Source organism: Pyxicephalus adspersus, chromosome 1 (genome assembly GCF_032062135.1).
Source record: "Pyxicephalus adspersus chromosome 1, UCB_Pads_2.0, whole genome shotgun sequence".
NCBI classification, from domain to species: Eukaryota; Metazoa; Chordata; class Amphibia; order Anura; family Pyxicephalidae; genus Pyxicephalus; species Pyxicephalus adspersus.
The window spans coordinates 159,006,043-159,027,849 of NC_092858.1; the positions used below are offsets into that span (position 1 = coordinate 159,006,043).

Sequence of the window (21,807 nt, forward strand, 5' to 3'; positions counted from 1 at the left end):
TAGATTTTTTTTGTTAAGTGATTTTTAAATGCTGTAATACATATATGTAAAGTATACCTTTTCATTTAAAAGCATTATTTTTTTTTAGGTGCAATAATCTTGAAGATCTGCCAATGCCAAGTAATGTTATGTAACCGACTAACAGCAGAGAAGGTAATTTAATATTATTACATCGTGTGAATGTATACCTAGTGAGCTTAATAGTAAAGAACACTTTTGGGTTATGTCATTGTTTTGCTAAAGGACTCATTTTTATATTGTCTAAATAAATGTACATGTAGGGAGTTTTCCAGCAAAAATGTAGGCAGGATAGTTGTCACAAGTGAGTAGAACCACAGTTATTTTAGAAGCTACTAGGACAGTTGTTACATATTTACATGGTTCCATTACAGTTACATACATACATGGTTCAATTACATTACATACAGTAATGTCCTGCTCCTCGGCACATCAACAACCACATGGGATAGAGAGACTGTCAACATCCAGGACTTCCAGATACAGATCCCCAATCTTTCCTATCAGGACTTATATCAGACCTGCTATAGTACTGTTAATGTTGCTGGGGAGATATCACTTTTTCTTTACCAAAAATGTTTTTTGGAGGTATTATACCCTCCTGACCTCTGCAATAAGCATTGTTAACCATACTACAAGACCATACGTAATTACTACAAGTGCCAAACACATGTTGACAAAATGCTACCTCTGAGGAACCCAGATAGGGTGAAAAGCGTTGGGTAAAACAATCAACATGAATAAATGATTGGAGGCTTTAAATCTGTATGGCAAGTAATATATATGACTGGCTGGATGCTGCATGTCTAGTGCCCCCTAGGGCCAATGTGATACTGTGCAGACCACAAGAAGCCATTGTGGTCCAACTTGAACCTGTAACATTCTGTGTTATATTCTGTGCCCCCTAGGGCCAAAGTGATATTGTTTAGACCACAAGAAGCTATTATGGCCTATCCTGAACCTGTTATGTTCTGTATTACTAATACTCATTGAATATAATACAATATACTTTTTGTGCAAAAAATCCTGCTTTTTTTCTCTTCTCCTTTATTTGATAGTTACATATTAAGTCAGGTTTAAAAAAGTTCAAAAGTTCAACCACTAGGGAAGTAAACATATTCCAGATATAAAACCGTATGAACATGGTTGATCCAGAGGAAGGCAAAAACATCCCTGGTACAATTTGCTCCAACAGGGGGAAAAATGTAATTCCTAATTCCATGAGGCAATCAGATGTTCCCTGGATCAACAGTCTCTGTTATCTTTACTTTAAAGCTTTAATACCCAGTCATATTCTGTGCTTCTAGAAAAGAATCAAGGTTTTTCTCAAAGTATCACATTTTTACAGACCTTACAGTGAAGAATCCCTTCCTTATCCTGAGCTTAAACTTCTTTTTCTCCAAACGCAAAGAGTGCCCTCTTGTTCTTTGTAATGATCTCAAAGTTAATAATTGGGAAGAGAGTTCTCTATATTGATCACTTATAAGTTTATTTAGGGTGATCATATCCCCCCTTTAAATGTCTCCTCAAGGAAGAATAGATTCAGTTCAGCTAATCTCTACTCATAGCTGAGCTCCTCCATTACTTTTATTAGTTTAGTTGCCCTTCTCTGCACTCCCCCCAAATTCAACAATGTACTTATTGTGAACTGGTTGCCCAAAACTGGACTGCATATTCCAGTTGAAAAAACATTGGAAGCATTATGTAACAGGTTGCATGTTTCCAGTCTATGGGTCACTAGGTTTGGTCACTTGGTACAGTAGCCAGTGGTGTCATCCTACCCCCTTCCTTTGAAGAGAGCAACGAGAGCACAAAAATGTCTAGGTAGTAATTTTGGTGTTGCCCCTTTATTGAAGTCCTCACTCTTTTATCCCGAGTGATGCTAGCACTTGCTTTAATTATGTTTCAGAATGTTTTTTGGAATGAATAGTTTTTTTTAATCATAACAGTACAGTAGTTCTTCACAGATGTCCCCTATTTAGCTAGGATTTGTGTCTGGTTTTAATGCTTAGCGGAGTCCTTCTTTAAAATAGCTAGCTGAGCAAAGAATAGCTTCAGATAATTCTTTAGTGATAAAAGGGAAAAGAACTTGAGTTGGATACATTTATAAATACACAAAAAGAGAGCCTCTCAATAGAGGCTTTATTTTAATAAGCATCCCCCTGATGTGGATTTGCTGGTTGCCTGGGCATCTTCACCGTTCGTTGGGTTTATTTAAAGAGCTTTTCTAGTCACCTTTGAACTCAAACGATTTCTCCAGATGTACAAAAGCGAACAATGTAGAAAATCTTGCTGTTTCAGCAGAACAGGATCCAGCTGGCCGATGAACTGGATCTGCAAGTCATTGGTTACAGCTGTGTTTCCAGTTCTGTGTTGGTTGAAAAAATAAATTTGCAGATTAAATGGACAGAAAGGGGACTCTTTGTTTAACTATAGAGCAGAGTTCCATAAGTGTGTGTGTTAGTTACAGATTCATATAACAATTCTTGTAAAGTCTATCACATCAGTAGAGATGAGTAAATCACTATGTAACTTGCCAGTAGCAAGGCACTTTGACAAGCCCAGAAGTACCATGGCAAATCTTCCTTCATCCATTTATATACATGTGCTGTACATTTCCAGATGACCAAAATATGTTAAGAAGCGGGAAAGCCCATAGTCAAGATTCCATATTTTGTAATATCTAGCACGTAGCTGCGTTTTGGTTTACACTAACTTAAGGGAGTATGGCACAACTGGCTCCCACCTGGAGGACCTTTGGAGTTGACTGAAGATAAAGGAGCCCCTAGTGCTTTCAAATGGTATGTAGGAAATTGCTCTGAGAAGTCTGGTTAAACTATTATACCTTGAAGATCTAAAGACAGCTGTTTATTACAATAAAGAAGCCGTTAAACGATTGAATAATGTGTGTGGACAAAATAATCTCCCCTTTGTGCTCTATAAAAGAAACCTGGACTGAAGGTTGACATCAGCCAGTATAATCCCTTAAAAGAGTGCAGGGGTGATCAGGGTAATAGGAAAAGGTGGGTTGCTGTCCACTGGGAGGGACACTGGTGGAATTGTCCAGAGCCTATGGACTGATGGGGGCTTGTACTATCAAGAGAGAGGGAAAGAACCCAGAGATGGGTACATCGAGGAAGGTATGGTATGGCCTGTGAGAACTCCTGATTACTCCTGATTTCCATAGTACGGTTTAGAAGGCTTTTCCTTTGTTGTATCACCCCTACTACCAGACTGGCTACTCCTGTTGACCTCCTCCTCATTACTGTATTCTAAATCGTATGGCAGTCAGAGACAAGGGTCTGTCCTGCTGGCCACTCTTCTATTCATATGTCGACAATTGGATTAAACTGCATCAATGGTGTAGTTATAATCCAGCTGTTTTCTGGCCAGTCAATGACCTTGGTGATCACTGCAGAGGTGGTTAGCAAATTATCAAGATCCGCTTTTTCTAATGTTACCAGTGTTGAGCTACAAGGATGCAGTTTATCTTTTGATATAACAATTATATTGCAGAAGATTGATAGAATTGTAAATCAAACCAGGACAGGGAAATGAAGGACATTTAGGGGCTAAGCTATCTTTTTATTTACTCAAGGATGTGTTGAAGCCAGAAGAGTCCCATCACACAAATACTAAAGCTAAAACAGATGTCCGATGGACACTAGAAATAATATTCCATTAATCAGTTGGACCTTCATCAATCTGCTGTGGAGGATTAATAAATGACGTTAGGGGTACGTCTGTACAAATGTCTGATTTTTCTTCCGAGGCAGGCAAACCTTTCATCTTGAGTGATAATCATCTGGCAGAGGTATAAAGCTTTGGAGTCCAAAATTGTGTGGTTCAATCGTATATAACAAGTTATATGTCAATGTATATGTCAATGTAATGGAAAAGGTCATAGACTGGTTTTGATTGCTCCATTTTAGATTCTAAGTTTCCTCTGCTGTCTTTGCTGGTAAAGGATCATTAGTATTGAAAGTTAGCAATGTTACTGATATATTTTGTGTACACGAATGGATGCAGTGCTCTCATCCTAATGGATCTCTGCACTGTAGCCTATTTAATGCATCCCCCTTACTGGTCACAGGTTGAGGAGCACTTTTTCAGGAACTGGTATGTGCCACCAGGTGACAAATAATGACAGTATATAAATGAGGGGGGATGACTACACCCTGGAGGCTCAGGATGGATAACAAATAGAATATTGTCCCAGAAATATTAAATATCGTTACTTTGAATGTGTTTATGTTAGGAACCTCCAAGAACCATTATGCTAGGTTTTCCCATTCTGTGAATGATGAGGGGAGAAACTTTGTATTCTCCCAATAAATATTTTGAAGGTAGGTGGGAACAAGCTGTAGACGGGTAGTTCCCCCTGTATTGTGACTGAATTTTTCAGTAACCACCCAAAAACAGCCGGGTGGTTACTGAAAAGTGCTGGGTGGTGCGTCTGGCTAAAAGAGGCTGGGGAGAATGCAGTAACTGTAGACATTTTAAATACTTTATAATTTATATTGTCATTAAAAGGATACATACAGTGCATACAAAGCTATGGTAGGTTAGTTTCACATCTCATTTGTATACTTTCTTCTAATGGTAGAATCCCGATTCTAGAGTTTAATGACTGTGTGCCTCACTCAATCTGTTTAGTTTATACCCACCTCTTTATTTAATGTGCATGTTTGTATTTTACAATAGTTCTGCATTCATCTTTTTCAAAACACTAATTGGATGAAGAGAACAGATAACATTCATCTAAGATTGCTGCTCTTCACACCTCTACTTTGATAGAACAATGCCCCTCTGCTAAATGGGCTGATTTCTTAAAGCTCTCTAAGGCTGGAGAGAATACACTTTCATCTGTAAAGCTGGGTGATCCAGCAAACCTGGAAGTGATTATTTGCTATTTTCTAGCAATTTTTTTGAATCCTGCATCAGATCCTTTCCAGGTTTGCTAGATTACCCAGCTTCACTGATGAAAGTGTATCTTCTCCAGCCTTGGAGAGCTTTAATAAATCAGGCCCTCAAAATCTCTTATTCATAACCCCCCTTATGTATACTATGTTTGTGTTTAAATGTTCATGATGTTTTATTTATCTTTGCATGAAGAGGGAAAATACATTTTGTGTAAATATATTGAATTGGCCAATAAATGGGTTTCAATATGGGTTCCCTGGGCAGAAAGTGAGGAAATATTTTCTAACTGTACCAACTGAGAAAGCAGAACCACCAAGGTTCACAAGGGTTTGACGTGAATGTGGAGTAAATGCAATATTCACTGGGTATTTAGTAGGCTGAATAATAAGCACTTTTTGCATGAGCAGACAAATGTCAGTGACTAGAGAGTGATCTTTTTGAATGTGCTGGTGAATCACACTTGTGAATGTTTTATAAATACAAGCATTTACAGGAATGATTTAACAGTCACATGCTGTGTATTTGGTGAAGGTACAGTGAAGTGAGTTCACATTCACTGATGTATAAATATGCTGTGACATTTGCACATTTTCTTTGTTGCCTTACTGTGCTAGCAGTTAATGTCAGATATTACTTTCGTTATCTGCTTATTTGGGGTTTGAACAATTACACAGATAATATGCTTTTAGGCAGCTTATTTTTCATCTTGAAGTAATTGTCTTCGAAGAGAAGATTCCATAGACTCCAACACAAGCTGAACACACCCAGGTATTAACGATAACTCTTGGGTGGTTCTTTATTTTGGAATGGACTAACAGAAATAAAAACACAGAATGATAATCTTGGAATGATAAAACAGCTGTTCCCCTGTCTGAGCTTTGTGTTTCATGCTTAGCAAAATTATGTCTTCATATTGGCATGCATGCACAAGTAATCTTAAATGCTGGATTTTGGAAGTATATGTTCAAAAAAACCTTTGTAGGAATAATGCCGATTTTTCTAGATGCAGTCATTTGGTGGCTCGTTGACTTTGCAGCAACTTTGCAAGGGTTTAGTTCCCACTAAGAACCCTACATGAATGTTTTTTCTTGTTTAAATGTGTGCACTGTTGAACTGTCATGATCCAAAATTAAAATGCTTTTGGCTGAAAGAGAAATATTGTGCAACAGTTGCATTGGTTAAAAGGATACTTGTTTTTTGATTGTGCCAGCTCATGGTGTTCCCACTGCTGAATTACTTCTGATGGAGTGTAAATACAGAGATAGCAGCCCACATCGGGGTCTGGAAAGGGGGGAAAGAGGCACTGTGAGAGTGCATTGAGAAATAACATTGGGCTTTAGTTCAACTTCAGCTCCAGTTGTGTGGTATTGGAGAAAAGTAAGGAGCTGGAAATGGTAAGATAAAAGTCTATACAAGGCATTAATAGTATACATATATGCACAGGTCCAGGCAGGAGCCAGTGGTGGTTATGTGCCAGTCACTAATTATGGGCACACATGCTTCGCTTGTACTGCAGCAAAGCTCTGAACGAAGACCCCCCCCTACCTAGCAGCCATGAGTTCTTATGTTAGCGGAATTGTATGTATGACAACTTTGTTGTGGGCAGCCTAAGAGTACAATAGGTAGGTCATCTAAGTATATTAGGAACTGCAGGTGTCTGTGTGGTCAAACAATTGTGTTTGAGCTGTCAGAATAATTGGTAGTTTACCATTGCCAGGTGCTTCAAATTTTAAGGAAGTGATTTAAGAGCTCAATCATTTTTTGCTATGGAAACCAATTTGTAGTTTTTATAAAAACCTACAATTTTTATAGTGTGTATGCAGCCTTAGTTAGATGTCCTTAGGAAATCTGGATCTCAAATGTTGTTCCGGATTTACTAAGGGCATCTAACTAAGCACCTCATGCCTGCTGAAAACTTTAAAAAAATGTATGTTAAGTGCATAGCGCAAAACTCACTTGATCACATTTGAATTGTGACATGCATTGCAGTGTTATAGCACATGCCATGGCATTAATATGTAAGCAGATAAGGGGAACATGTATAGCTGACAAGGTATTTGACAGCGGCTGTGCTTTTTAATAAACTTTACCTAGATTTCCATTGTACGCACAAGTTTTCTAAGAACAATTGTTTCAATGTATAATCACGGTCCACTTTTTTATTTTAGGTGATGTTGAGATGAGTCTTGACAAGACTTGTATTTATAAGAGATATCTAGTTTAAGCTCCAATATGTTACTGCAATTTATTTCCACATTAGTGTTGAATATAGATCTCTTGGAATAATGAAAATTTTCATCTCATATTAATTTTAGCAGATGGAACTAGAGGGCTAATAAGATTTGTAATTGCAATTACCCAAAAACAGCTAACAAGCTTTTATCTTCTGTCATTGGAAGGTCAACATTAAAAGCTGATTTAACCAACACCTATTCTGGTGCCATTGCAAACTTGATTTAAAAGTGCAGATGGTTCTGTGATAGGAACAGAATGACAGCCTGGAGATTCCACGTTTAAAGTACAGGTCAACAATGATGGCTTCAGTATTTCGGGACAATGTATTGACAAAATGGCAGCAGGTGGAACCACAGTGAGAAGGGGGATTTGCAATTTGACATCTGGAAGTCTTTGATGTCAGCAGCAGCCATCGTTGTTGAACACAGTGAAGATTGGAGTTGCCATCCACCAGTTTTAACAGGATGCCTGTACTCACAGCGATTCTGGAAGCACGTAGGTGGACAGGGTGCTTTGCTGGACACACAGTTGTAAAAAGGTCAGTTATGCTATAGGAGATGGGGTTTTAGGGTTTAACAGAGGAATCTGATTGGCAGGGAGGTTTACCTATATTACCTATAGCTTTAAAGTAAAAGGAACTCTGGCAGAAGCAATATGTCTTTGTATTACAATAAAAAAAACAGTTTGAGCTCCAAATAAGGAAGGGATTCTTCATAGCAAGGTCTGTTAAAATGTGGATGAGGCTCCCTCAGGAAGTAGTTTTAGCAAGTTCTATAGATTGTATTTAAAAAAAAGCTGAATGCTTTTCTAGAATCACATAATTTAATTGGGTATTAAAGTTTTAAAATAAATACAACAGACCTTTGATCCAGGGAACTTCCAATTGCAATCAGAAACAAATTGAACCATGTTTGTAATGTTTTTTTTGCCTTCCTGTGGATCAAGTATGTCTATAACGTCTTATATGTGATATGCTGATTTGAAGTATGTTTATTTACCTAGTGGTTGAACTTGATGATCTGAACACCATGTGTATTTCATAGTTGTCTTTGGAAGTCCTCGTGAGCATACAATTATGAGGTGCTCTATTACATACATTTTATCCTTTCCCAGTAGAGTCAAGAAATGGCTCACCATCTGTCCAAATGTTGTTAATAAGACTTCCCATTAAAATGTTGGACAAATTAGCCAGTGAGAAAAGTAAAGAAGATATCAAAGCTATTAGCAAGTGTCTGAAAATGCAAAGGAGAGAACACTGGGTTCACAACTATTGGGTTGCCACTTGGTACATTTTAGTAACCTTATCTTACCATGTAAGCTACAAAGAGTTACAGCATAAAAAAGGTAAAAAAAACAGCTGGTGAGTAATGGTATAAATACCTGACCTGATTTGACACCAGTGTGTTTTGATTTCTATTGACAAGTTCAGTGTTGTGATATGGGGGGTTATAATTCTCCCAGTTACTGTTTTTATTTTTTTGTTTAAACAGAAATTGTTGTATACCAGATTTCTTTTGTACTGCAATCCTATTTAGAGAAAAAAAACTACAGATCACATTACAGTTTGATGCTTTGGAATAAACCTTAATGTTTCAGAGCTAGGCACGGGTGTCATTGATCTGTCTGGCTGTGTCTGCTCCTCAGTTGTGTCAGGCTGTTTCTGATCAATGACGGTACAATCTCTGACCCCTGGAAATATCATGGCTATTGATCGTAGAGGTGAAAAGTAATTGAGAGAAAATAAAGTAGAAAGCCAGGGGAGTACAGAAAATAACACTCCGATATGCACATCTCCAAGCTAGAAGAGGGTGGCTGCTGCTAGACACCAAAGGGTTTCTCAAAGTTTATTTTCAATCTATATTTGGAACATTGCAAAAACATATTTTCCAAAAATAGTTCCAAGAGGACGCAAGAATTTTTTCTGAGGATAAACTATGAGCAATGCATTCATAGCGGTCAAACACATACCATTCACATGCTAACCTGACACAGTACACAGCAATTAAATATTCTAGAACAGGAAGCAAGGACACTGGCAAAACAGATTATATTTCTTTTCAATTCACCTTTCTACAATGTCCTGATAAACATTTATAGAATTCCAAGAAAAGATAAATAGAATTCCAAGAAAAGATAAAAACTTCAATTTAGCATATGTTTATGCTTGAAGAATAAAGAGTGATTTATTTGGGTTCCTTTTTTTGAAGAGAAAGGTGTTTAAAAAAAATCTTAAATCCCCGATGCATAAGTGATACAAAAATTACATGAAAATCTAAGTATTCCTTTGAACCATAGCTACAAAGCTACAGTAGTATTCCTTTTTTTACCCTAAAACCAGTGGGTTCACACTTCCTCGGTTCAGAGGCCAAACTTTTCACTGCAATGTGCTTTGTTAATCGATATGAATTATTTCCGTCAGGCAATCTGTTTAAATGAATAAGATGACAACACACTGAAACATAAAAGAAAAATAACCACAACACATGGTTTTGCATTTTAAGCATTGTGTTGCAAACCTATGTTAGAGTTTCGTTGCCTCTGTATGTTGGAGCTTTCATTCAAAATGAATACCGGTAACTCCTTGGCCCATTACCCCATTTAAAGTGTGTTGGGTGATGCACCTCAGAAAAAAATGTTCTGAGTCTTCAATTATATCAAAAAGAAACTTAATAAATTGCAGATTACCAATCCTTGGATGCAGTTGCTGTATTCGCCTTTTTTTCCCTACATTTGTTTTCAAGTCAAGAAAAAATACCTGTAGCTCCTTCCAGAAATAGTTTTTACTTTCTATGGGCTATACTGAAATTTCTAACAATTTTAGTAGCTTTCTGAGCTACCTTCGGTGAACTAGGAATACACATTCTTCCTAAGTAATTGAGATAAAAGTAATATGACATCATATCAAAAAAAGAAAAAAGCTAATGCAGCTGCCACATCTAAGGACTATTTTCTCATCTTCCCCTTTTGAAGAAGTTGAACTTTTGTTCCCTAATTTTTAGCACAGATTTTATATCTAATGCTTATTCTGGAATAAATGCACTCACATCACCATTGTTTTGCTTTATACTTTACAGTAGTTTTCTTTTATACAGCAGTAAAGTAATAAAATTACAAAAGTTATAATAAAAATGTGCAAGTAAAAATGTTGAAGTAGTTTACTGTTTCCAAGTTCAGAATCTGTTCAGCCATCTAAAGCTTTAGTGCTGCATGAAACATCTGTGTGACACCAGGGTCGTGGGTTCAAATCCCAGTGGGAAAGACTTGTTCTTTCATGCCGCAGCGGTAAACCACTTGATTACCAATTATAATTAGATAATATGAGTGATGCAGTAATTGCTTGTTTAACGTTTTCTACTTTAAGGATGAAAAGAATACAATAATTATTGTCTGGCCGGACTTCCTGGAACTGAGGCTGCCAGTTGACTGTGCTTAAGAACACTCAGTGATAGACTGGTATTTGCTGCATTTAAGGGAGAAATACCAAAAGAGCCTGGGACTTCCAGCTGCTACCGGCCTCTTAAAAGAGGCTTGTTAGGCTATAAAGAATGTCAATGCTGGGGGAAAAAATCCAGGGGCTTAGAAGCATTGTCACACAGAACTAGAAGTTGTCAGTCGTTCTACACATAGAAAACATCCCCTTTCTTAAAATCCACATTCTTTTAAATATTATTTAAATGTTAAACTTATCTTTCATTTAGTCTAAATGATTCAATTTCTTAATATAAAGGAGTTGTGAAAAAAACACATCAGTTTAAGCATAGATTTGTTGCATATTCATTTTTTTTGGTCTGCAAGCTGTGATCCTCCTTCCCCTCTCCAAAAGTTGTGTAGATACATATTCACCATGTTTTGTCTAATAAAACTTTGTGTATCCTAAATTTTGCAGTTACATAGTTCAACTACATTTTGCCACTATTAGTAAATAATAAAAAAAGGACACAACTGTTGGTGCTCACCCTATATTTTGTACAAATTAAATAAGAGGAACACTGGTGAAGTGAAATAAAGGGGCAGTGGCATTAGGTGTGGTAGGTAGGGAATGGCTAGTATTTGCTCCTCATTCACCTCCAACACAACCTAATTGTAATGGAGCTTCACAGACAAGTACAATACAAGACAGTACAGTACAAGAATGCCTGCCATTTCGTATATGATCTTAGATGACCTAACCTAAATTTTCCCCATAACCCCCCCCCCCCCAAAAAAAAAAAACAGGTGTTATAGGTCTTCAGTCCCCCCCCCCCCCATTCCCCCATTCCCCTATTTAAAATGGTATACCCATGTGCTGTATACACAATGGCTGGAGCCTTCATTTTTGGTTTCCATGAGAGATATTTGTACAACAATGTACCTTTAAACCATAAGCATAAGTACCTTTAAACCATCGCAAAAGCAACGCAACTCAGTCACAGAGCCCTGCCTTACCCCTCCCTGCTGTTTACCAGCAGCCTTGCTGTACGTCTTTAGGGATGCTGGGGATGTCTTTTAGTGCTGAGAAGGCTCGTGTAACAGTGGGGAGTGGGGAGGGAGGCAGAGAGGGCAGGAGGGCAGTCTGAGGTGAGCAGTGCTGGGGGGCCAAGTCAGTTCAGGCTCGGGGTCAGGGTTCAATTACCGAGATACCTTTGTACAGATTAGCAGTTCTTTTTCCAGTGCAGCACGTCATTCTCCTTTGACAGGTGAACATCAGCTTTCCTGTCACTATAGTCTTGTAGTGCAATGTCTGTGCAATGTTCTGCCATTCAATCTCTCATTAGCCCAAGTCAAGTAGTATACTCGGTATAAATATAAATAAATATATGTTTAGCTTTTTTTTTGTTGGTAGATCAGTTTGACTAAGTCATTTTAAAAGTAGCTCACAAGCCAAAAAAGTGTGGACACCCCTGTTCTAATCTATATTGAACGACCAATAAAGCTAAAAGACTAGTAGGCTAATCAATAATGGCTTTTTCACTCTAGGGATGCTACTGTTTTACGAAGTAGTGATTCCTAAACCATATATAGAGTCCAATACTTAAAATATTAAAAATAATTTTAGTAGCATATATTTCTCATTATTACAAGTATTATAAATAATTCGATTTAGGATAGTGGGCATATTATTCTCAGCTAAGATGAACAGGTGAAACTCTAGCATATACAGCAGTCCCACAAAGTCATTCATTGATCTGCCACAGCAGATCAGTAAATGACCAATATGCACTTCAGTGGAGGGGAGTATAGCGAGATTCATTCATCTATCACTGGAAACTCGTGACAAATATCCTATGTGTGTGTGTGTGTGAATATAAACTTAATCAGAATTTAGCAAGGTTGACAACGCAGAACCTCAGTTTGGACACTGGGAAATAAGAACATTGCAACCATTTATTGGGAAGTGCTTTAGCTAAGAAGAAGTTCTTGGCAAGGTAATGCTTATTACAAGAAAATCCTTCAGCTTTGGTAAAAGATTAATATCTATAATGATTCTTGGGTATGGTTGGTCTATCCTGACTGGTTCTAGGTTCTATCCTAGAGGTTCTTTAATCTGCTGGTTGCCCTCCTATTTGATGCTACCAGAAAACTTTTGGGTCTTGTGTTTGCAAAGGTAAGCAAGACTTTTGCCCTTAGCTTAACCTAAGCCTTTTTCCCCATGGGGAAGAGGGACAAACTTCTGCAATAATGAAATGGGGACAGTGAACAATAGTTTCACATACCTTCAGCGTCTTTCTTTATATGCACAAATCTAGAGGCATTTTTACAGGGAAAGCTCCAACATTTCCACCCTGCCTTCTGTGCATATTTATTTGCCAGTAAGGCAGATCATGACAGTAATAAGATAATATGATAGGGTATAAACTTGGACAGCCAGTATGACCCAACTCATTACTGGAAGCATTGAAGTACTCAACAGATATATACAGGGGCCTTGGTGTGCCAAAAGTTTGCCTTTTTTACCCATTTGGGCCCGAAAATGTGGAATATTATTATTTTTACAAAAACATCTTTGACTTGCAGATGATAGGTCTGCAGTAGGCATTCTTATATGATCAAAGATACTTTTTTGTCTTTTTCATGTATGGGATAAAATGCTGTTCAACTGCTCTCCCAACCACTTTTATTCAACTGAACGGGAGCGTCTAAGAACCATTTTGTGCACGTTTGCATGATGTGATTGCGTTTGTGGTGGGGTTGAAGTGGGGATCCTGGATGCATCTGGCAGCACAAGAACTGCATCACAAGGGTGAAAGCAAGCAATAACATTGACCTTCGGCACATTTTGCCACTCCTGGGTGCAAAGCAGCAGTTTATGCACCCGGGAGGAACAAACCCTGTGTTTTTATGCAGTCAATTTATAAACTTGTATTTTATGGAGGAGTTGTAACTCTCAACCATTAGGTTGCAGTGCAGTAATCAGAGCTGTATGGGCAATGAGAAAATTTGGCTGCTGTTATGTATATATACATTTGCAAACAAATCATTTTTGGATTACTATGCATTGATAAGGTTTACATCAAATGACGGCTTATGTAGAAAAAAGTCTGCACATCCCCTTTAAAAGGAGTTAGAGGGATCTTAAAAACTTTAAATTGATGAATAAAAGTATTTTTTATTTCCCTAGCTTTTATTATTAGCTGTAGCATGAACTCATTTTGCATGTGAGAAATCTGTCAGTTCCCATCTGCGTAGAATAGAGGATCAGTGACAAGTGGGTGATTGAGGCCAATACCCTCACCTAATCCCCAAGTCCCAGACAGTAAGCAAGCCATGATTTTTAATACATCTTCTCTTTAAAGGATATGTGCAGACAGGTCAGACCTAGCCTAGAACTACTGAAATATATAGAAGTGCCTAACGCACTGCAGGAGCAACACTGACATCTGCAGGGCCGTGTAGTAATTAACTGGCTGCAAACATAGCGTCGGCATTCTGTAACACGAAATAATTGCATATATAAGCCTATATAAGGCCAAGCTCAAATCCAGGTAATTTGGAAGAGAAAAGAAACCAATAGGATTTTAACATAGATCATATATAAAAACAACACAATCATTTTCATAAACATTTTGATAAAAATGCGTCCAATGGATAAAAATCATGTATAACATGAACAACTATTTCTCTAGCATAAGCTCTGTTCCTAGAGTAAATGCTCCCAAACTCAACGCGTTTTGCTGGGAATCTACTACCACTTTATCAGAAGTAATGAATAACACAGGGTTTCATGCTAGTCCAATCTATAGTTACAAAAAAAGTGTGTACAATGTGTTAAAAACTTCCACAATCCACAAAGATTTATATTATATTTAGTTACATACTTTCAATCAATGACATCTTCAATTAATTCAGTAATACATCCTTACCCATACCATCACGCCAGCCTGGGATCAAAGATAACAAATGGGAGAGGAAGAGACAACCACTGGCATGACAGGTGACCTGATATTTCAGTATTGCACTTTAGTATTTTTAGTTTTTTTCGCCCCTCTATAACACAAGGATCAGAGGTCAGGTCTCTGTAATGCAGTGCAGGGGAAGATGAGCAGTAGACAGCTTTGGCTCTATTTGTATGGGCAGATGCAAGATGGTTCAGTCTCCTAACTTTCCCTTACTTTATGTTCTGACTAATCAACTCTTCCTACCGGTAACTCTTGACTGCCTCTCTCCCAAAATAGGGGAAACATGACCATTGATTAGCAAAAGTTACAAGTAAGTTGGGTGCCAATGTGTAATGCCACAAATAAAAGACTGTCCTACCATAATTGGGACTGCTTCCTGCATACATTGCCAAGTCCCAGTGCTCCCATTTTACACAACTTTGTATCCTACCCCAAATGCAAGTTTCGGATTGTCCTACCTCAATTGTGGCTGCGCCAGTATACTATCCAGTCTGTGCTCACATTATACAATTCTAGCCCCAATCCCCTCAGTTTACACTGTGTACTGGTCCCAGTATACCTTGCCAGTGCTTCCAGTATACCCTACTTCGTCCTATATTATACACTGCCTTGGTTTGGTTTTCCTATATGTCCAATAATACAAATGGCTATACATAGAATAGCTGATCAACGTGTCTGCCATAAACACTTGTTTCTTTTCCAGTCTTGTATTCTGCCCTCATTGCTGATTAGTCCTTTTCCCTTCTGAAACACTGCTCAGACCTCCTTGCTTTCCTCTCTATACTGGATTCTCAAGCTATTGTGCACAAGAGTGGAGTTGCAACACATTGCATTTCCCCTCTGGCACTGCGGCAATCTAGGGGCCATAATCCCTAGGGTCCCCCATGACTCCTGCAGATATATATCCATTGGTGCAGAATGATGAGCCCATCTCACAATCAGTCTGCTCTCTTCACCAATTCACCAAAGGCCTGCATTCCAGCTTACTGGAAGAGTGATACCCCACCGACGCTAGAGTGAAATTTTGGTGTGGCAATAAAAAACTACTAAAGCAAGTGGTAAAAGGCAGAAAACGTAGAAATCTCAGGGGTCAGCCTGTTACCGTGATTCCACTTCTACACACAACACCAAGGCAACATTAAGCTTTGTTCTACAGATTTACATCTTTGTGAAAAAACATTTTTTTAACAAAAGTTTTCTTCTCTATAGAAAGCAAATTATGATTAAATTTCTATCAGCATTAGGCATTCAATATTGTAATGTTTTGTATGTATTTTTTAGGATCTAAATCATTAACTACAAGAAAAAGCTTTTCAGAACGTTACTGCTTGCAAATCTGGTAAGTTTTTTTATCTAGACTTTTTAAAATGCAGTTTGTGTTATTTATTAGGATAATATTGTATAAAAACAAGGCTCACTTGAGGTATTTGTCTCTTCCATCCCAGTGTGTGCTGGGTGTACTTTTTGCTATTCTTGATCCTGCTGTGTATAGGAGTGTGAAGTATTATGCCATTATGTAATGTGCAAAAATTTGGGCTGTTGAATTCCATCAGGTCATGTTGAGTCATTTTTTTCTACTGTTTTTTCTAGTAGTTTGAAAATGTAGGAAAAAAATACAGGAAGTAATTGAACCCCTTATATCTTGGTCCTCTTGAACAAAGCAACAGCAGTCCAAAAATTAGATTTCACTTTGGGGTAGCTTTTACATTATTGTAAACCTGGGACATGATATGAAGGAAAAAAAGTAAACTGACAGGTTTACCTATAAAAAAGGTTATTCCAAATATTAAATAGGATTTATTCAGGTCAAGCAAATGATATGCTTTATGTATTGTATATAAGTTATAGGCAAACATGATTTTTTTTTCTCCATGGCCATTTATTAATGCAAACATGGTCCTATATTTTAGCATGTGTTTACCTATTTAACTTAGTGATGCATTAATTACAATCCAGAACTGTATTTAGTCTTTATATTACCACCTGTAATGGACTAAATTTAAATGAGGCTGACCAGGCTTTACTGAAACATGAAAAGATTCAGGAGTGACCCCCAGCAGTGTGCTTGCTGCCTCTTTAAAATCCAATGAAACTTCTGGTTGGTCCTTTACTAAACTGTATTGCTTTAAATGCACTAGTAAAAAGTGAAGTCATGGTAAGGTTGTGGGATTGAAACAGTCCCAAACAGAATGTAATGTTTTGGAAGGTAAGACCGTTCATTTTCATGTATTTTAGCTGTGGCTGTAGGTGTATGCTCTTTATCATAATCTTATTGTGAATTACAAGCACACTGAACCAATAATAAAAAATACCTGAAAAGGTAAATTTAAAAGAATCTCTGTATTGAAACATATAAACAAATACCAAAAGGTAAAAAATGTAATGCAGAAAACTAAGTATACTGTCCATACAGAGAGCAAAAAACAAGCAGACGTGAACCTAAAAGATGTTAGCCAAGGGGTAAACAAATAAACTCCTAAATAAAACTAAATTGGAACATCTTATTTTTGTAGAGTAAATACAACCTGTAAGTAAAGTCTCACAGCTAGCTATTAATGCAAATGGTTTCTGTATGACAACCAAGTTCCAATGCCATCAATGCAGGAGAACTTGTAGAAGAGATGGTAATCTTCACAGATCTGAGCAGTGTTGCATTATGAAGCAGGAAGCAAACCTATGTAGGCTGATTATTTAAAGAAATTAGGCTGTTTACTGGTCATAGTTTTTACCTTGTAAGGGAGAATATACTTGAATGTGGTGATGGTTTTCTGTGCGGTAAAGGAAGCCATTTGGTTCATATCCTGACTAGGGTTAAGGTTGGAGTTAACTCCTGAGGTTTGCCCAACCTGACCTGTATTTTTTCCCAAGCACAACTCCACTTGTTACGCACAAATATATATACATACATACATATACATATATATACATATACATATATATATATATATATATATATATATATATATATTATCCCGCTACTCAACACCAACATCAATATATTTAAAGGCAAAGCCAATGAATCCACCACTAAACCCAGCACGGCTGCTTCCCCACTCCTGCTAACTACAGCCCAGAACAATTAGGACAAAAGATTTAGCTGGAAGAAATTCCAATATTTCAAAGGCTTCTAAGGTTGAATCAAATAAAAAAAAAACAAAACAAACTTCTAAATTTAGAGCTGCTGACATTGTAAGGAAAACACTGAACATATGTTAGGCATTTTATCACTAGCATATAATTAAAGAACATATTTTCTTCCTGGTAACAGTTGCCACTTTTTAGATCATTCCAGGCCTTAGTCAAAGCATTGCAATTTACTAGTTAATTTCCTTCTATTTCACAGATTTTTCCATGAATACAAAAAGTTCCACCTTAGCCTTCTTGCCCGCATTATATTACCAATACACTTGTTACTAGCGGTGTGCAGTGTTCAGGTTGATCTTCTGTTCAGCTTTTGAACATGGCCTGCACATCCTTCTTTAGGGAATGTGTGTTGTGGGGCTTCCAATTCTCCTCTGTGACCTAATGGGGTGATGTTGTTAGATATCACAGTGATGCTGCCACCAGCAGTTACACATAGATGACAAACTAGTGGACCCTCTTATCCCCTTGCATAGCATTCTAAGTGTAGGAAATGAGGACTTTAACATGACTGGCTTTAAAAGTTTTTTTTTGGTACCAGACAAGGAATGCTGACAAGACATACAGATGATGTAAATGACTGACCCAGCATGTGTTTTCAGCTTTTGGTGGTCCCAGTTCTAGTTTAGCTTAGCAAAGGATGTTCCTGGTCTTGAGGTTTGTTTTAAAGTAAATCTAACCCCATTTACATAGAAACTGTAACTTACTAATATTCCAAGAGTTGTTTTAAGCTTTTAAAATCCTCCAGCTTTCAAAATAGGAGTAGTCGGTTCTGCTAAAAGTCCTTTCTCAATCGCTTCCTGTTTGGTGACCACTGTTTAGCAGTTGTACTCCTGCATGGTCACTTTTCAAACAATAAATACTGTTGGAGATTGGAAGTGTCCATGCAGACATAGATTCCAGAGGTATGGTCCACCATTGTCCCTGCTCCAATGACATGTAGACTGGAAGTGGTTGCGAAAAGCTGGAGGACAAAAGCAGCACCTAAATGCAAAAATGAAGAATATACTAAATATTTACATTAATGCTTAGCACATATGGTGGCCTACATTTGGCGTTACTACTTTTAAACTACTTTAAGGTAGCACTCCGTATACATGGCACCATCAATGCCAGTACTACAGTAGAGGAAATGGGAAATACATAAAGCTTGCTTTTTTTCCCTCTGAAGTGCTCTGAATGTTTGGAATACTCGGTTGTACATGTAATCAGTTTGCCTGACTGAATAGCTAACATTCCCAGAATCAGCTGTGGAGAGGGAATTTGCATGTCGATACACAGAGGCTTTGTACTGACACAAAGATGTGCTCAGACCATAGAAACAATCTGTTTATATCATGTGGGTGGACTTTCAGAATGACATTTTCCAGTGTTTATCAACAAACATGGTCGAGAGAAATTGCTTTTGCGAACTGCAAGCCTTGCCTCTACTGGCTGTCCACGCTTCATTAATTTTTAATTAACGATTATTTCTCAGAAAAACAATAGCAGGGCGGATAGGCTTCTGTACATTTTCTCCATGGATAGCAGAGCATTGTACATACTTGCCAATATTTGAAAATAACTTCTAACACCTGGCTGTGCATTTTGTTTAGTCCAGTGTAATACTATTTCAGAAGCTTGTCAAACATGAATCCACTTTCAAAGAAAATGTAAATTAATTATTAGTGTTAAAAATTGCTAATCAAAATGTTCATAGTAATAGATTTTAGAGCTGAATTTATTTAATAAAGAACTACAGTGTAAATGTTAGGATGGGCTCACTTATCTTTGCACCATGGTTAGAGGTGACGTTAAAGTGGGACAGAAGTCCATGTGTGTGTGAGCTTTTGTCACATGTAAAGGTATGCACAACATATTTGCACACATTTCCTCGCTATGCTTTCTTCTTTGTTGCATCGTCAACTGGTTGTGTTCTGGGTTTTATTTTTTGGCCTCTTTATTGTTTGGGTCAGGACAACATAACTCCTGCACATGTGCATCACTGTGTACATACAGAAAAAAGTGATGTTAGGTAGGAGCATTTTTAACAATCTTATCATGAATAAGCCTTTGCCAGGAATTTTTTATTACACCTTAAAAACTAGTCCTATCACTATAACTCTCACACCCTTTCAGGTAGCACTGGAACGTCTGTCTTTTTGCTTTTCTACATGACTGTGGCACTGCAGGGAACTCTCATTCCACCCCAACCCCCCATATTTAACACCCTACAATTAGCACACACCACCAATAAAGCTGAAACATTAAACTGAAAACAAAAAAGTTACACTTAGCCTTAATCCTGCAGATCCCTTGATGGCGCTGGTCTTTCCCACACTCCGGTCCTGCGTCGTCCTGGAATTCCTCTTCATCTCAGCACTGAGGAAGCACCAGGCGCCCACATCTTCTTTTCCGTCTTCTTCTTGTCTTCTTGGCATGTCACCTGATCTCGCACTGCACAGGGGAGTGCAGTGGGGGAAAGGGAAAATGGGGATAAAAAGAGAGCCGATCTCACTTTGCTTGCGGGAGATCAGCATCTCTTACCCTTAATAAAAAAAATGCCCCTTCTGCGCATGTCTGAGATTTGGGTGCAAGTCAGAGCCTCCTGGGATGTATGACGTAGATATTCCAAGAGGCTCTGTGCTTCCATTCAGTTTTGATCACCACACCGATTCAGACTGAAAGGGGAGGTGTTGCACCTTTTTTTTTTTTTTTTTTAAAAGAAAAGGGGTCGCACTGAAAAAAAAAAAAAAGAATTTTTACCTTACATAAAAGCCTCCTGGGATGTATGACGTAGATATTCCAAGAGGCTCTGTGCTTCCATTCAGTTTTGATCACCACACCGATTCAGACTGAAAGGGGAGGTGTTGCACCTTTTTTTTTTTTTTTTTTAAATGTAAGATGTCGCACTGAAAAAAAAAATAAACCTATAACAAAACACTATCATACCAACTCTAACTTTTTCCTGCAAACTCTTCCTTCTCTGGTTATTGGTCCTCGAGAGCCTCCTCCCACTACCCACCAGGGATCTGTGCCGCCATATTATTTATGCTCCCAGCCCCATCCAACCCCCAGCTAGGGAACGATATCAAAAATTTTTTGCAGTCCCTACCCCTTTAACATTCCAACCATTGTTTTTACCACTATATCAAGGAGAATACACACCAATGATGGATCTCCCACCACTGATACCATCACCAAAAAAAACACCTTCCTTCGAGGACCCCACCGCCCATTCCATCCCCCTACCCAATAATAATGGGTGGGTGGGAAAAATGTCCTTTTTTTCTGTTCTTCCTAAAAGTGAATGCCCCACCCCTTGTAAAACTCACACTTTTATCCCTCTAACTCTTCCTATCTTTTAAGTCACCCCTGCTCAACACTTTTGATACTATTAACCCTTTTGCTCCAAGTCATGGCCACTGAGATCTGTGGATGTTAGGGAGGTATATGAATGGTATATCACACCTCCACATTATGATCAGATATGTGTTAAACACTTCTCCATTACTTCCACTCTGGTGTTTCTAGGTAGCACGTGAACTTATTTTCCTTTTTCTACATTTCTTTGGCCAATGAGATCTGTAAATGTTAGGAAGAGGGTGATGTGTTAAAAACTAGTCTATCACAACATCTCTCTGCCTCGTTGGCACTTCCAGGTAGCAATGGCACAGTATTTACTGGCCAGTTCCAATCTCTTCTACTTTCTTATGGCTGTTAAAAAGAAAACCATCATAGGGCTAGAAAAATAAGCATGTAGGAAATGGGACAGATCAGGAAGCTCTTGCACTTCCCCAATGTATTATGATATTACCCATCAGTACAGCTCAACTTGGCTGCTACACGTATGTGCAAGAACTTCTAGGAACCTTCACTTGTAACTAAAAGGCGAAAACTGTGTCACTTGAGAACCCATCACTGCACCATTCTTTTGAACACAAATTGTTCCATATAATTATATATGTATTAAACATATTTAATGCATGTTATTTACCTGTAATCCCCTCTTCAATCTGACAGTCACTTTCTTGTAGAGTTCATAAAGTATTAAGATTTTAATTCCGTTAAGTAGAGAAGTTTTCATTCCACTCAACTCTTTAGCATGACACCCGCAGATTAGCCTAAAAACAGA

The 21,807-nt window shown here is 37.9% G+C and overlaps 1 long non-coding RNA gene across 3 annotated transcripts in view; it reads left to right on the forward strand.

The window, feature by feature from the left end:
* LOC140344892 (uncharacterized) overlaps positions 1-21,807 on the forward strand; it is a 266,326-nt gene that overhangs the window by 232,508 nt on the left and 12,011 nt on the right. For all 3 annotated transcript variants that reach the window (XR_011923700.1, XR_011923695.1, XR_011923699.1), the window contains 2 exons: positions 89-153; positions 15,834-15,891. This is a non-coding gene — a long non-coding RNA (uncharacterized lncRNA). The remainder of the gene's footprint in view (positions 1-88; positions 154-15,833; positions 15,892-21,807) is intronic.